The sequence below is a fragment of the Parus major genome, chromosome 4, assembly GCF_001522545.3.
Source record: "Parus major isolate Abel chromosome 4, Parus_major1.1, whole genome shotgun sequence".
Classification (NCBI taxonomy): Eukaryota; Metazoa; Chordata; class Aves; order Passeriformes; family Paridae; genus Parus; species Parus major.
This window is the reverse complement of record NC_031771.1, coordinates 5,998,465-6,011,641: the sequence shown is the minus strand read 5'-3', so window position 1 is coordinate 6,011,641 and position 13,177 is coordinate 5,998,465. Positions and strand designations below refer to the sequence as shown.

General features: G+C 42.5%; 1 long non-coding RNA gene across 1 annotated transcript in view; it reads right to left on the bottom strand.

Annotated features, from left to right (window-relative positions):
• Positions 1 to 715: 715 nt before the first annotated feature.
• Positions 716 to 13,177, bottom strand: part of LOC107203514 — a 48,422-nt gene continuing 35,960 nt past the window's right edge. The window contains exon 7 of the long non-coding RNA XR_004497124.1: positions 716 to 4,022. This is a non-coding gene — a long non-coding RNA (uncharacterized LOC107203514). The remainder of the gene's footprint in view (positions 4,023 to 13,177) is intronic.

The following is a 13,177-nucleotide window of genomic DNA, read 5'->3' as shown; positions in this document are numbered from 1 at the left end:
CGTTGTTCCATGTATTTTCAAATGTATTCCAAAGGAAAACAGTGTTGCCAGGGAAATACACATTTTTCACTGCGGCCACAACTGCCCTAAGGTGTGCCCTTATCTTCAGCCTGGTGGAATCTTCTCAGGAGGATTTTTTTGGATATGTGATGGCAAAAAAGTGTTAGAGTGTATTCTCAGAGGTAATGGGACTGCTTGGAAAACAGGACAACAGTGAGAGGTTTGAGGCAACAGGAACATACCCTTTCCAAGAGCATCCCTGAAACCACTAAAACCTCTCCGACACTAAACCACAGTCCTTAATGGCCTGAGCATAATAACAACAACAGCAACAATAATAACAATAATAATGATTCAAGGGATCTGTAATAATAATAATTTTGCAGCTGATCTGTGCTTGTTTCCTTTTGTGGTGCTGGCTGGAGGCAGCACACAGCTGGAGTGCCCTGCACAGTGCGGGGTCTTTCCAGCCTGCACCATTATTTCCAGATCAGCAGCTTTCTTTTGACTTGCCCTAAACTCTGTCCTATTCAGAGGAATAATGCCTGCAGGGGAGATACCTCCAGTCGAGCTCTTAGTCCCTTTGTGATGGTTTTCCCAGATGCTTTTTCATTACTTTTTTGTTTGTTTGTTTGGGCTGTTGTTTTTGGGGGTTTTGGGGTTTTTTTGGGGGGTGTGGGTACCAAACCCACATTTTTTGCTTTTGGGTTTTTTTTTTGTTGGGGGGGAGTTTGTTTGGGGTTTATTGTTTTTGTTTTTTGGTGTCTTTTTTTTTTTAGGACCATAAGGGTAGCAGAGAGACTTATGTGAGAGTCTTGATTAAAGCTCAGCTGCTCCATACAATCTGGATACCAAAACATAAGGATATTTTTGGGTAAGCTCTGCTATCTTAAGTAGTGATGCAGCATTATTCCTCTTCCCAGGTGTTAAAAAGCATCCAGCACTGACAGCTTCTCACAGCACAGGAGTATTTCATGGGGAAGAAACATGTGCTTGCCAACAGCACCCTTTGCCACATGGAGGCTTTAAAAGTTCATTACAAAACGCGGATGTTGCTGGTGTCACAAAAGCACTGCCACAGTACGGCATTTCATGTGGTTTTGCCTTGTTTCACCCAAAACAGGGCTAAAGTGAACACAGAAAATTAGGTTTTCCTTTCTGAGGTTATTTGGGGTGATTTTGGAAGTCTCTTTTAGGGCCTTTACTAGGCTTGTGAGGACAAATCGTTGAATTGTCTTGTTTTGCCTTGTTAGCTGCCCCACAATGAAGGGGCTGGTCCTATGGAGACACCTGGAGAGGGAGGAATTGGGTTCCTTTTCCATTTTCTTTGTTTTTTTTAGATAAAGGGGTTTTCCCAAAAGAGAAATTTGCATTCTAGAGGCAATTCTGTGCTTTTTCTAAGCTTACCTTCTCTGCCACTTTGGGCATGACAGCTACTGAATGACTCACCAGCCAAATCAACCACCAGCAGCAAATCCATCATGGGGTTTCCTGGGAGTTGCCTCATTACCACTCATTACCACTGAGAGCCAATATTTTTATGTTTTCCTGACACTTTTTCAGCCACATCTAAGCTGGTTTTACACGCAAAGCTTTAGGTCAAGACATTTTTTTCCCCACCGAATTTGTTTAAAAATCAGGGAAAGGAATCTTTAAACCCCATCTATTAAGGGCTTTCTCCACAGAGAGAAGATCACATTGCAAAGCATCCAAAGGAATACTGTGTACTTCAACAGATTACGTTGTGTTCACTGCCATTAAGAGCTCTCTGGCTCCCCAGCTGTCCCAGACACGTTATCAAATTTTGAGTTGCAGTGAAATCATTGCATTTGTTGGATTATCTGCTGGAGCAAATAACCCGAGAACCCACAAACTCTGCTCAGGAGTCATCCTGTAACCTGAGGCGAGTTCCTTACCACCTCTTTGCCTCCAACTCCACAGATAAACTGAAGAAAAATCAAAGAAAATCAATATCCTTCCCCACCCTTCCCTTTTGCCAAATCCTTTCAAATATTCAGGCAAAAGGTGATAGGCAAGTGAAAACTGCCCTGCTTTGGGAAATATTTCCATTTCTGGTTTGCAGAGGAAAGCAACAATTTTACCCCCTCACTTTGAAGGGCGGGAGAGAAGTGATGATGCTTGAACTAAAAAGAGATTTGTTTTATTTTGTTAATTGCAGTTCTTTTGAAAAATGATCCTCAGCCTGCCGGTGAGGCGCTAATTAGTGTGAGGATGTGGTGCACCATATAATAAAGGCTGCTGTTGAGGAATGTGAATGAAGTAGGGATTGTTCCTGAGGTGCTGATGTGTAAACAAGATTGCTGCAGAGGTGGGCCACAGGTAAGCTTGACTTTGCGTTTTTTTCAAGCTGCTGCCTTGCTCTTTGTGTTCATTTGTAGACATTTTCCACAGTGAGAAGGCGAGGAAGAGAAAAATCCCTCCCTTGTAACCACCACTCTTGAGCTGTCAGACACAGCAGTCCTTAGGATAGGGAGATGCTCAGGGCAACAGAGCTAAAAAATCACTACATCATGATCAGCATTTTAAAAGGCTAATTAAGATTCTCTAATTTTATTTGACACTCTGACTGTCTGATTGTACGTGGCAGTGGGGAACTTTGGCCCCAGGTTGATAAAAACTTCTTCAGTCAGTAGACACCTATTGCCATTTTAGTTCTGCATCTTGCATTTCTGCAGATTTCATCTTGATCATTTTTGTTTTTCAGGCAGAAACAATGCCCCATTCAGGGAGAAGAATGGATTATCTCTCTGGTCCACAAGTATTTAATATTTTCTTAGTCTATTACAGAGGCTTCTGCCTTCACATTTAAGACTTTTCCCATGTAGACTTACGGAGGGGAACTTTGCTGCCATATATTGATAATATTAATGATAACATTGATAATAGGGTGGCACCTGTGGTCTACCCCCTCAATGACTCTCTCCTGCAGCCAGTCTTGACTTACAGTTCAATGGGAAAACATGCTGGTGACCTGCTTAAGAAATCCTGGAAGAAAATGCATCCCTTGTTCCCAAACTGTGCAGTGTTTGATATGGCTGTTACTGTTATGGAGTACAATGCTCACAGATGGACTGGGGAGGGTGAATCTGAGGCAGAGTATGCAAACAGCAGTGACTTGCTTGCAGACAAGTTCAGCCATATTCTCCTGGGGAACTCAGTGCTCACTAAAGAATTTTTCTGCCTTTTCTTTTGTATTATACAAGAGGACAAGCCCCAGGCATGTCGGGTTTGTGGATCCAGCATAGGAACCTGCTCCTCAGCAGGTGTGTTTTGTTCAGATGCTGGAAAGGGAATCCTCCAGGTGTGAGGAGGTTTCTATCCCAAGTTACCTGAGAAGTGTTGAGTATTCCATGAACCTTTCCCAGTGCATGAGCTCAGTCTCACCAACCCCCCACCAGATGTGTCCACTTCTTTAGAAGACAAATCTGACAATGAGCAGTGAAAGAGGAATATCTGCTCTACTAGAAGAAAACTAGGAAAAAAAAATATTGGAATGGCTGGGATTGCTTACACTCATTACTCAGAGCCAGAGGAAGGAGCTGAGGGTCAAAGGAAGGACAATGGGTCCAATCCAGGGTGTGTGGAGGCAACTTTGGGTTGTCAGCTGGCCAAGGTTAGTGTCACCGTGCTGTCAGCACTCCTCTTCCAGTCCACTGGGAAGCATCCAGCGGAGCACAGCTGGGTGAGGAACATTCCAGAGCCCCGGCAAACAGCAATGCTCCTGCAGCTGGGGTCACTGGGAGAGGCCCTGCAGTTTCCGTGCAGGTGCCTTATGGTCCCCAGCTGTTGTGGGGGCACCCCCTGGCCCCCTGAGGAACATCTGGCTGGGAATACCGAGCTGGAGCTGACCAGTCTGATGCCATTTGGGGCTTTCTGACCTAGAATACAAGGTAGTCAGAGGTTTTTCCAGCAGAGAGGAGATGCTTTTCCAGTGTGATATACCAGCAGATGACAGAAAAAGGAGACGATCGACCAAGCCTCTTGAGAGAAGAATATTTCACCTGGAAAAAGCAGTTGTGAAAAATGTATCATTGCATTGTGACCAAAATGTTTTCTCAGAGAAAACATTGTGCTTTCTTCTTTGGGAGGAGGAAAGGGAAGAATATAATTTTGACATACTGAGGTGTTCTGCAGTGGCTTGTGTCTTCTAGAGGTTGCTTTTTTCCTTTCTGGAAATATTTCTGAATTCCTGTGCCATTGCATTTTTAACTCCATGATCCAAAGGGAGAATAACTGGGAATTTCTATGTATATGTAAAAAACCACAAAACATGCTAGATAGCAATATTATTTACTGATTTCTCTATATCTCTCTATATAAATTTTCTATAACCCTGTTGGCTAAAAGTTTCATTAGGTAATAATTTTTTCAACTGCACTGTTTATATGGTGTAGAGATAGGCTTTTTAGGCAGTCCCAATATTCCAGGCTTGTCATATATTTCATGTGGAAGAGCAGAACTTTCCCAGATGAGGAATAGTGGAATTTTGTGATTTTATTTTTATATTTACCTTGATAGGGCCAAAGCAAAATCTTATTGATTGTAAACCACTGGGGAGCCATTTGATCAGCATTGAGTAGAGAGAGAAATATTGAGTAGAGAAATACTTTTTTTTCCCCCAGTCTTCAAAGAATCATTAGCTATTTTAGAAAATTAAAAAAAGTCTTCAAAAGAGACCTTGGGTAAGAGAGCCTTTTGTTTCCAAAGTTTTTCTCCACTTCCCACACACATTCAGCCCACTTCTGGATCTATATTTAAGGCAGAGAGAGCTCCAGGCTGTTTGTACAATGAAACTGGCAGGAGGCAATCTTTCATTCACTCACACAATTGTGCCCTTAGAATATAAGCTATGAACACAACTAACATGATAAATAATTTGAAAAGATACCAAATAAAATAAACAGTTCCACATCAGCTCAGCAATAAGAGCAATCTGACTTTCACAAAGTGCATTCTATCTCGAAGGCTCCCAGAGCTGCCATCACTTTGCACATGTCCAGCCATGGATCAGAGCCTGGTGAGAGGTGACAGGGAGCACAGCCAGCATTGCCATGCACTGAAACCTGCTCAGGAAGGGGAGCTGAAGGCCAGATTTGGAGTAGGAAGTGCATGACTGTGTTTATACATGGAAAAGGTTGCCCAGAGAAGCTGTGGATGAAAGATTTCATGAGAAAACTCTGTTGTGATCAGCCAACACAACATCCACACATCGCCTCTCCAGTGGCTCGGGTTGTAGCAGCCCAGGAGTTCTGAGAAGCAGCACTGATAATCAGAGAACCAGAGACTGGGTTGGGTTGGAGCTTTGAAATATCATGTAATTCTACGTCCCTGCCATGGGCAAGGACACCCTCCTCTAGACCAGGTTGATCAAAACCTCATCCAAATATATTTTGAACACTTCCAGGGATGGCACATCCACACCTTCTGTGGGAAGCTTGCACCAGTGCCTCACCACCCTCACAGGGAAGCATTCCAGAAACTTCCCAGAACCAGCTCTGGCAAACAACACCATACTATTCCTGCTCCCTCAGCTGGGGTTTTTCTGGATCTCCCAGGCACCAGATATGCACGCAAAGCCACATTTCCACTGGTGTGGGGTTTTTTTTTTAAAGTAACTCTGGTGGAGAACCAATCATTTCTGCCTGTTGCATCCACAGCAGTGTGGGTGAAAATGAGCACAGCAGCGTAACTGAGAGTCTCCTCATTACCCTGCTGTAACTGTATCTCAGAGGTAGACAATAGCCCCAGGCTTAGATTTTCTAAAAATTTATGTGTATCAAAAGGGATCTTGTACAGGCAGAAAGCAGCAAGTTGATTTTTCCAAGAGTAGCTTTGCCATTTTAAGCAGTTGTTGGCTTAATAAGTGAAATAGCTCAGGGCTGTGTGCATGCCACAATGATTGCATTCTGTAAGAAAAGACTGTGCCTGTGGGTCTCCAAGGTTCAGAGCCAAGACTAGTCATACTTGTGGTCTTTAAGTCACAACCCCAAGCTATTCTCACCACCGTAGATAAGGGATAGCTGATCATAAGAATAACACCGATTCCAAAATAACTAACCACAGCAAAATTAAAATGACCTAGTAGAGCAATACAAAGAGCGTGTGATTGACAAGATAGTTGTTCTTTGAAATGTACTGCAGGCAGCAAATAGCATCTTATGCCCATAAGGTATTTTCTATCTTAAAGTCAAGAATAATGATCTGGCATCTGTCCTTCCTGAGTGAAGATTCAGTTCTCAAGGCTCCGGCAGCTCCCTCCCAAAAGCCTCTGGAAATGATTGCAGAGGTGTGCTCACGGCTTGTAATTATACCATGGGGTGCTTCTCCTCTTGTTTTCCAAGAGGGCTTCTCTAATATAAGCAGCTGTGCAGGAAGTTCTGTCTCTTACACTTTTGCTTAGATGGATTTAAGTCACATTTGTATATCCTTGGAGTGGGCAGCCAGGCAAGGAAATGCAACATCAGCAGGGCCAATTCCTAGTTTATCTTTGCCCCCATTAAAATCGAGGTGGCACTTCTGCTCATTTCTACCAAAGCAGCTGCAGGGCACTGCCTTGTAATCACTCTAATATTTCCATTTCCCATGTTTGTGGCATGTTGCAAATATAACCATGTAGGACTGTGAACTCTGACGTTCCATGAACCTGATACCAGCAGGGAAGAGTTCCGCAGGTCTGCAGCAGCAAGATTTGCCCATAGCACTTTGGCAGCCCATCCCAGCACCTGAACTGCTCGACCATTCTCACCTCACTGGAGCAACAAGAATCAAGAAATGCTAATAAGCCAACAGATATTTGCCTCTTTTCTTTTCTCTTTTTTTTTTCTTCCCAGTACAGACTGGAATGCAGTCTGGTGAACAGAAAGCTCTTGGAACATGTCAGATGGCTTTGAGGGAAGCAAAATGCTCCTTCTTTCAAAATTGGTATGTTTTCTGATGTTGTCATGGAGCTTTTTGTTGGTTTGTTTTGTTGTGTTTTTAAAGTGAAAAGGAGAATTGTAACTTCCTTTACACCAGTACATTAGCATAATACGTTCCTGCCTTCAGGTACTGTATGTCATTGTTGTGAGTACATTTTGACATCTCTCACACTTCCAGCACTCCAAAGATCCATGACAGAGCTGAATGAAAACTTTTTTCTTTTTTTTGGACTTGGCAGGAGCAGTAAGAACACATAAAACCTGCCAGCTGTCAAGGATGTAAATGGTGATTTTGTTTCACTTTTTTAATGAATTAAAGCAGGATTGAAATCTGTCCAAAGACAGCATGTTGGGCCTTGCAAGGAAAGAAAAAAAATGAAAGGGAGGGATTTTTTTTTTCTCTTTTGGCACTTGTGCTCATGGAGTGTTTACTCTTGGTAGCACAGTATAGGACAGAGCTACTCTCCTGGAAGAGCCTTGTCTGTGGCAGGAACTGGTTTTAAGAGAGAAAGCATTTGAGGGATTGAAAAAAAAATCTTAATTCTGCCTTATTTCAATAGAGGCACCCCAAAATTGCAGCACTCGTCACTGCTTTGGAGAAGGGCTGCTGCAAATCAGTGACAGAAGTCATTTTGTGTTCCATTTACAGGACAAAGCCAAACTAAAATCTGATCTATTTTTCTTATAAATCATGGTTTTGCTGCCATCTTTTTAGGGTGGGGACAGGTGTGTCTTTAATCTGTCAGGCTGGCATTTGAAGCATCATGTAACTTCTGTGGTTACTCCCTCTGGTCCCTCCTATCCATGCACGTGTGTTTTCCTCTTCAGAGGTGAAAATATGGTGAAGAATTTTCCAGGTGCTTTGCTTTCTATGCCCTAATTTCTGCTTTTCAGGTGATCTCCCATTCCAGAACCAGCCAATTTCAGGTCATGTTTCCAAGCTGTGAAGGGGTTATCAGTTATGAAAGCTATCTCAGCACCTTAGAAATTGAATTGCAGATGTCCTAAATAGCACTGGCAGAGGGAAATTAAGCCTGTTCTTTAGGAAAATGGAGTGCCTCACTTCAAAACAAGCTCGTATTGACTGATGTTCCTGGACCAAAGACCATCCTGGAAGCACAGCTCAGCTCTGGATTTGGGTCAGGCACAAGCTCATCTCCAGTAACGTGGGCTGAGCTGGTCCTGTGTACAGCATGGAAGAGATTCCATGTGCTTGGCAAGAGGTTCATGGAGCACATTGGGTCTTGCAGGGATTTACAAACAGGATTCAACTTGGGCTTTGTGAACAGACCTATTAATCCAATGTGGCTTCTCAGGCAAGCCAGGCTCAGGCTGTGTTTCAGCCAGGTGATTTAGACGAAATAGAAGGGAAGATATTTGTTCAGACAAAACAAAAGAGAGTACTAGCTTCTTCCAAAAAAAGTCAAGATGGACCCAAATTTCTGAAGAAAATGTGTAACTCCCTTTTCCTCCCCTCGCCTCTCCTCCAGCCTCCTAAACCTCTGGCACCTACGCACTTCAGCTGGAACAGAATGACTCTTCTCAGGTTTCCAGCCTCTCTTCAAGTAGGAAGTATAGAAAATCTCACAGGAAAGCCTTTTCTTATGAGCTTTCCAGGCAGATTTTTCTGAATAAAGACAGTCTGACACATTCCAGCTATTTATTAAGTCTTCCATTCCCCAGCTTGAATATAAGTATTGAGGCACAACATGTAATTACAGGATGATAATCTGCTAAACCCTACAACCACTTCAGTAAACTTTGTAGGATTGTAGGAAATATAGTGACAGTTTGGACCCTTCTGTCCTCTTTTTATCAAGAGAAATCATCATTTACAGCAGCATACCAGGTAATTCCAGCACTTACATATCAGAGTGGGAAAGGGTGACCTGATGAAATGGGGCAGCTCAGCATTAAACATTACATTGCAAAATTTCCCTCACTTTGGGGCAGTTGTGCATGTTCTGCAAAGACACAGAGCAGGTTCCCTCCCCCACCTCTGGATCCTGCTGTTACTCAGCATCTTCTTCCTCTGTCTCTGAAATGGGGAAAGCCTAATCAAAGAAATTCCCAACTTCCTCCTCCTTGCTGGAAATGAAAGGACAGGAGATGAAAGGAAAGGAATCCCTGCTGCCTTTCCAGGTCATGCTTTGCTTCCCCTCATGTGGGTCTGGGCTCTCTTCCCCACACTGTGAGACCTCCCCTAGCAGGCTCATCTACCTCCACCAGTGGCCCCAAAGCCAAGGGAGTTTGGTCACCAACATGAACAGCCATTGATAAAGGGATGAACAAGACAATTTAACCACTTAAATCTCGCTATGGGTGGACACAGAGGGAAAGAGAGGAATGGCTGAGGAGGGGGAAAAGCCAACTGACCACCCCTGACCCTCCTGCCCCCCAAGGCTCAGCACATTTCATGCCACCAACACACAACCCTGAGGTAAATCTTGTGCAGGAGAGAAGTCAACAGTGATTATTTACTCTCTTACTGAAGCGGTAATTTGTGCTGTATTATGAAAAGTTTTAGGTTTCCTGATGTATGGGAGGCCAAGAGCCCCCAAATTAGGATGCTTGGGTTGGCACCTTCAATGGAAGAAAGGTGCCTGGTGTTTAGCCTCACTTTCTTTGATGGGGCCGCAGCGCTTAACCACGCTTAATCCTTTTTAATGAACACTTTGCTGATGCAAATCAGCCCACAGATGTCTATTTAAAGGAAAACACTGAAAAATCTGCTGGGAGACTGTCTCTGTAATACAGAGTTGGCCAAACTAAAGAGTGCCACATAAAGGTGAGTGAAAAATAATGCAAGTTAAAAACGCACTTCGGGGAAGATGGTTCAGAGGAGAATGTTTTCCCAAGTGGTGAATTTTTCATTTCATAGTCATGAAAAGAAAAATAATTCAATTCTACTCTTGTCTCCAGAAATAGTTCAGAAGAGGGAAATAGAAGCACTGTTTTCAAACAGGACTTTCCTGTCCTTTAAACCTACTTTTTTTCGAAAGGCAGGAAGGAGCACAAAGTAACAGTGGCTGTTTTGCCAGTTGGAAAACATTTAGAAAGTGTGAGAATGTGAAGGAAGGGAGAAAAATCACATCCTTAAGCTTTGTCACTGTTTCTCAGCTGGAAAAATATTGGAAAGCAGAAAAATGTTTCTTTTTTCATACATCCTTAGTTTGGAGAATGGTTCCATAGGAAAGCCATTGTCTCCCAGGAAAGATATTCCACTGAGAAAAATCAAGAGCTTTTCAGCACTCTCTAACCACATGCCTTGTTTTCATTTCTACCCACTGACTGATAAACAGGGCATTTGTCAGGCTGGATATTTACTCCTCCAATGTGTTATTACAAAGCATGTGGCCAGGTAGATCCTTCTGAACATTATCATTTTCCATTTTTTTCTGTAAGTGGATTTTTAAAAAGAACTCTAAATATGCACTCACATACAAACAGGAGGTGATCAACTCTTTCTTAGGACCCTGTTCATTCAGGAAACATTTCAAACATTTTCAATAGCAGGATAATAAGGAGCACATAAGAATTTACAACTTGAGTCATTACTCAATTACTTTTCAAGTTCAATTTGCCATATCTAATTATTCTTATTTTACTATTTTTAATACAGTTTTTGGAGGGCATAATCAATCAAAAGTGTCACATTGCATAAAAATTTGACGTCCCTAAACTGGTGACCTTCCAGCTTCGCTTGATCGCCCTTCCCACCCTCACTGGTAGTTGTTTTAATCAAACAGCATTTGGGGTAGTCGGGACAGCCAAGTGATCCAAATGCACCCCTTTGCCCAAGCCATCATTTGCAAATCACTGCACAAGGTGCATGCTTTCCCCTCTTACTCTACCAGAGGCTATTGCTTAAAAGATCCAGTTCCTATAAAAACAATCACAGGTCAACGCTGAGAGAGTGATGGAAAGGCCCATTTCAGTCATGTGTTTTTTGGCACGGAACCACGGCGAGTGCATAATCTGTATAAATGTTAGCTTTCTAAATAAACAGAACCTCTGGTTGCACAAAGGCACAGAATAAAGTTGAAACTTGTTTCTTTCATTAAGCAGCCTTTCAAAACCGGGGCTTGTTTTGTTCTAGACACCCATCAATCCTGACAGGTCACAATAAACAAACAGCAACAATGGCAACGGAGCCAACCGAGCTGCCCTGCACACTTTACTTTGTTTCCTTTCCTCAAGTATGGAAGTATTTTGTCCACTATCCAAATACAGAGATGTTGGAATGGAAATGGGAAAGTTTCTGGGGCTTGTATCATGCAGTGGTGGGTATCAGTAGAGCGGTGCCACCAAGCAACCCCATGGGCAAAGCTTGAATTCCATCCACGATTCCTGGGGGATGGTGGTGGGGTAAACTTCCCACTCTGCATCTGTGAAAGTTTTATGGGAAAACTCAGCTGCTGGCAGTAGTCACCCCTCAATACCCTGTCCAGACTTGACCCATTTCCAAGCTGCAATATTCTAAGCAGGAATTCTTTTGCTTAGTGTGGCTATTGCAATTTCACCATGCTGTCACAGATATAAACAGGAATTTGGGGTTTTGTTCAGTCTAAAAAGGGCAGCAGGAGCAATCTGTTCATGTACTTTAAATAGCCTAGAAAGTAAAGAGGAAAAAGGAATTTTGATCCATCTCAAGCAATTACATATATTAATAAAAGGGTCTCTAAATATTTAGTGCACTGAAGTATTTTTGAAAGAGATTGAGAAGTAGTGTTTTGAGTACACTCTGCTATAAATGCCTTAAAAATCCATCATTCCCCAGCCATCTGTTTAGGAAGGCAAAGCTCTGCAGATAAAAAGGCACAGAAGTAGACATCATTTGTCCATGTTAATATGCTGTTTGCCTGTGGGCTCTGTTCCACCTCCTCCCACTGCCTTCTGGATGCTCATAGGTGCCCTTGTGCCAGGCAGGCCAGCATCTATAGGACAAAGTTTTGCATCTTACTTTCTAAAATTTAAATCAGTATAAATGTAATCAGCATATCCTGTCACTGGACAATATATAACATGCTACCTTTCTGGGAAAACAGAATGTGGAAAACAAGTACATATTTTATCTGAGAATGAACACTTCACATCACAAATAATGCAGGGATTACAGAAGATGTGATTTCTGTGCACTGACAGTACAGACATGCTGTTTCTGGAGAAGGAGGAATTTGGAGTTTAATGTAGGTGGGGTTTAAGTCACTCAGCAGTTTGTCTGAGGCAAAAGTACAATACATGGCTTTTATTTAAAAAAAAAAAGAAGGCACTAAGATGATTTACTGCCTGTCACACTAAAAAAACACATGGTTACACAAGTCATTTTAAAATGAGGTTCTTCTTTGACTGGTCTGCACAGTGGTGGCAGGACCATGAATCTTATCTCAGGAGTTTATATTCATTTTCTTCCCATTGAGTAAAGGCATCAGGTAAAAAAAAACAAAACAAAAAAGCAAAACAAAAAAAAGCAAACAAAAAACTAAAAAAAAAAAACACCAAAAAAATAAACAAACACCAAAAACTCAAACAAACCAAACAAAATTAACCAACCTTGTTCACTCAAAAACCTTTTCAAATGGCTACAGTAAATTTCCCAGCACTTCAGCATGATTGACATGTGGGAGTCATGTTCTGGCACAAATATATCCTGATGAAGTTATCCCTTCAGTGGTCACAGAAGGTCATCCTTTATGTCTTTGCTCCTTTGTAAATAAGGTCTTAGGTAGCTCCCCTCCCACTTCATGTCTACACAAGATTTCATCCTTTATTAACAATTTGGTGGCTTTCATTGTGTGGTGGCTTTTTTGTTGTTGTTGACTGCCACCTCAGCTTTGCCAAAGTGTGTCTTGATTTGCAACTGTGAAAGGAGGTCTCAGGCTGGGGCAGAGTGTGACCCATCACCTCTCCTTGTCACACCCAAGATGTGCAGAAAGGAAGGGATCAGGATTAGCAGATCCAGCCTGTTGCTCTGCTCCCATTCAGAGCTCAGAGACAGCAAATCTGTGACGTGCACTGATCACTGATTTTAGCACCACCAAGCCCAAAATCCCCTCTCAGTTCTCCCTGATAGAAGCAGCACTCAAAGAGCTCGCCTGTCTCACCCAGTAAAGAGGACAGAAGAGATGCAAAATCCTCCCTTTCCTACAAAATGGGAGTTTTGCCTGCTTCCAGAGGTAGAGAAATGCAACACTGGGTTCCCACAAAGTGCCTTAAGCCTGCTAAGAAAAGTAAAACAA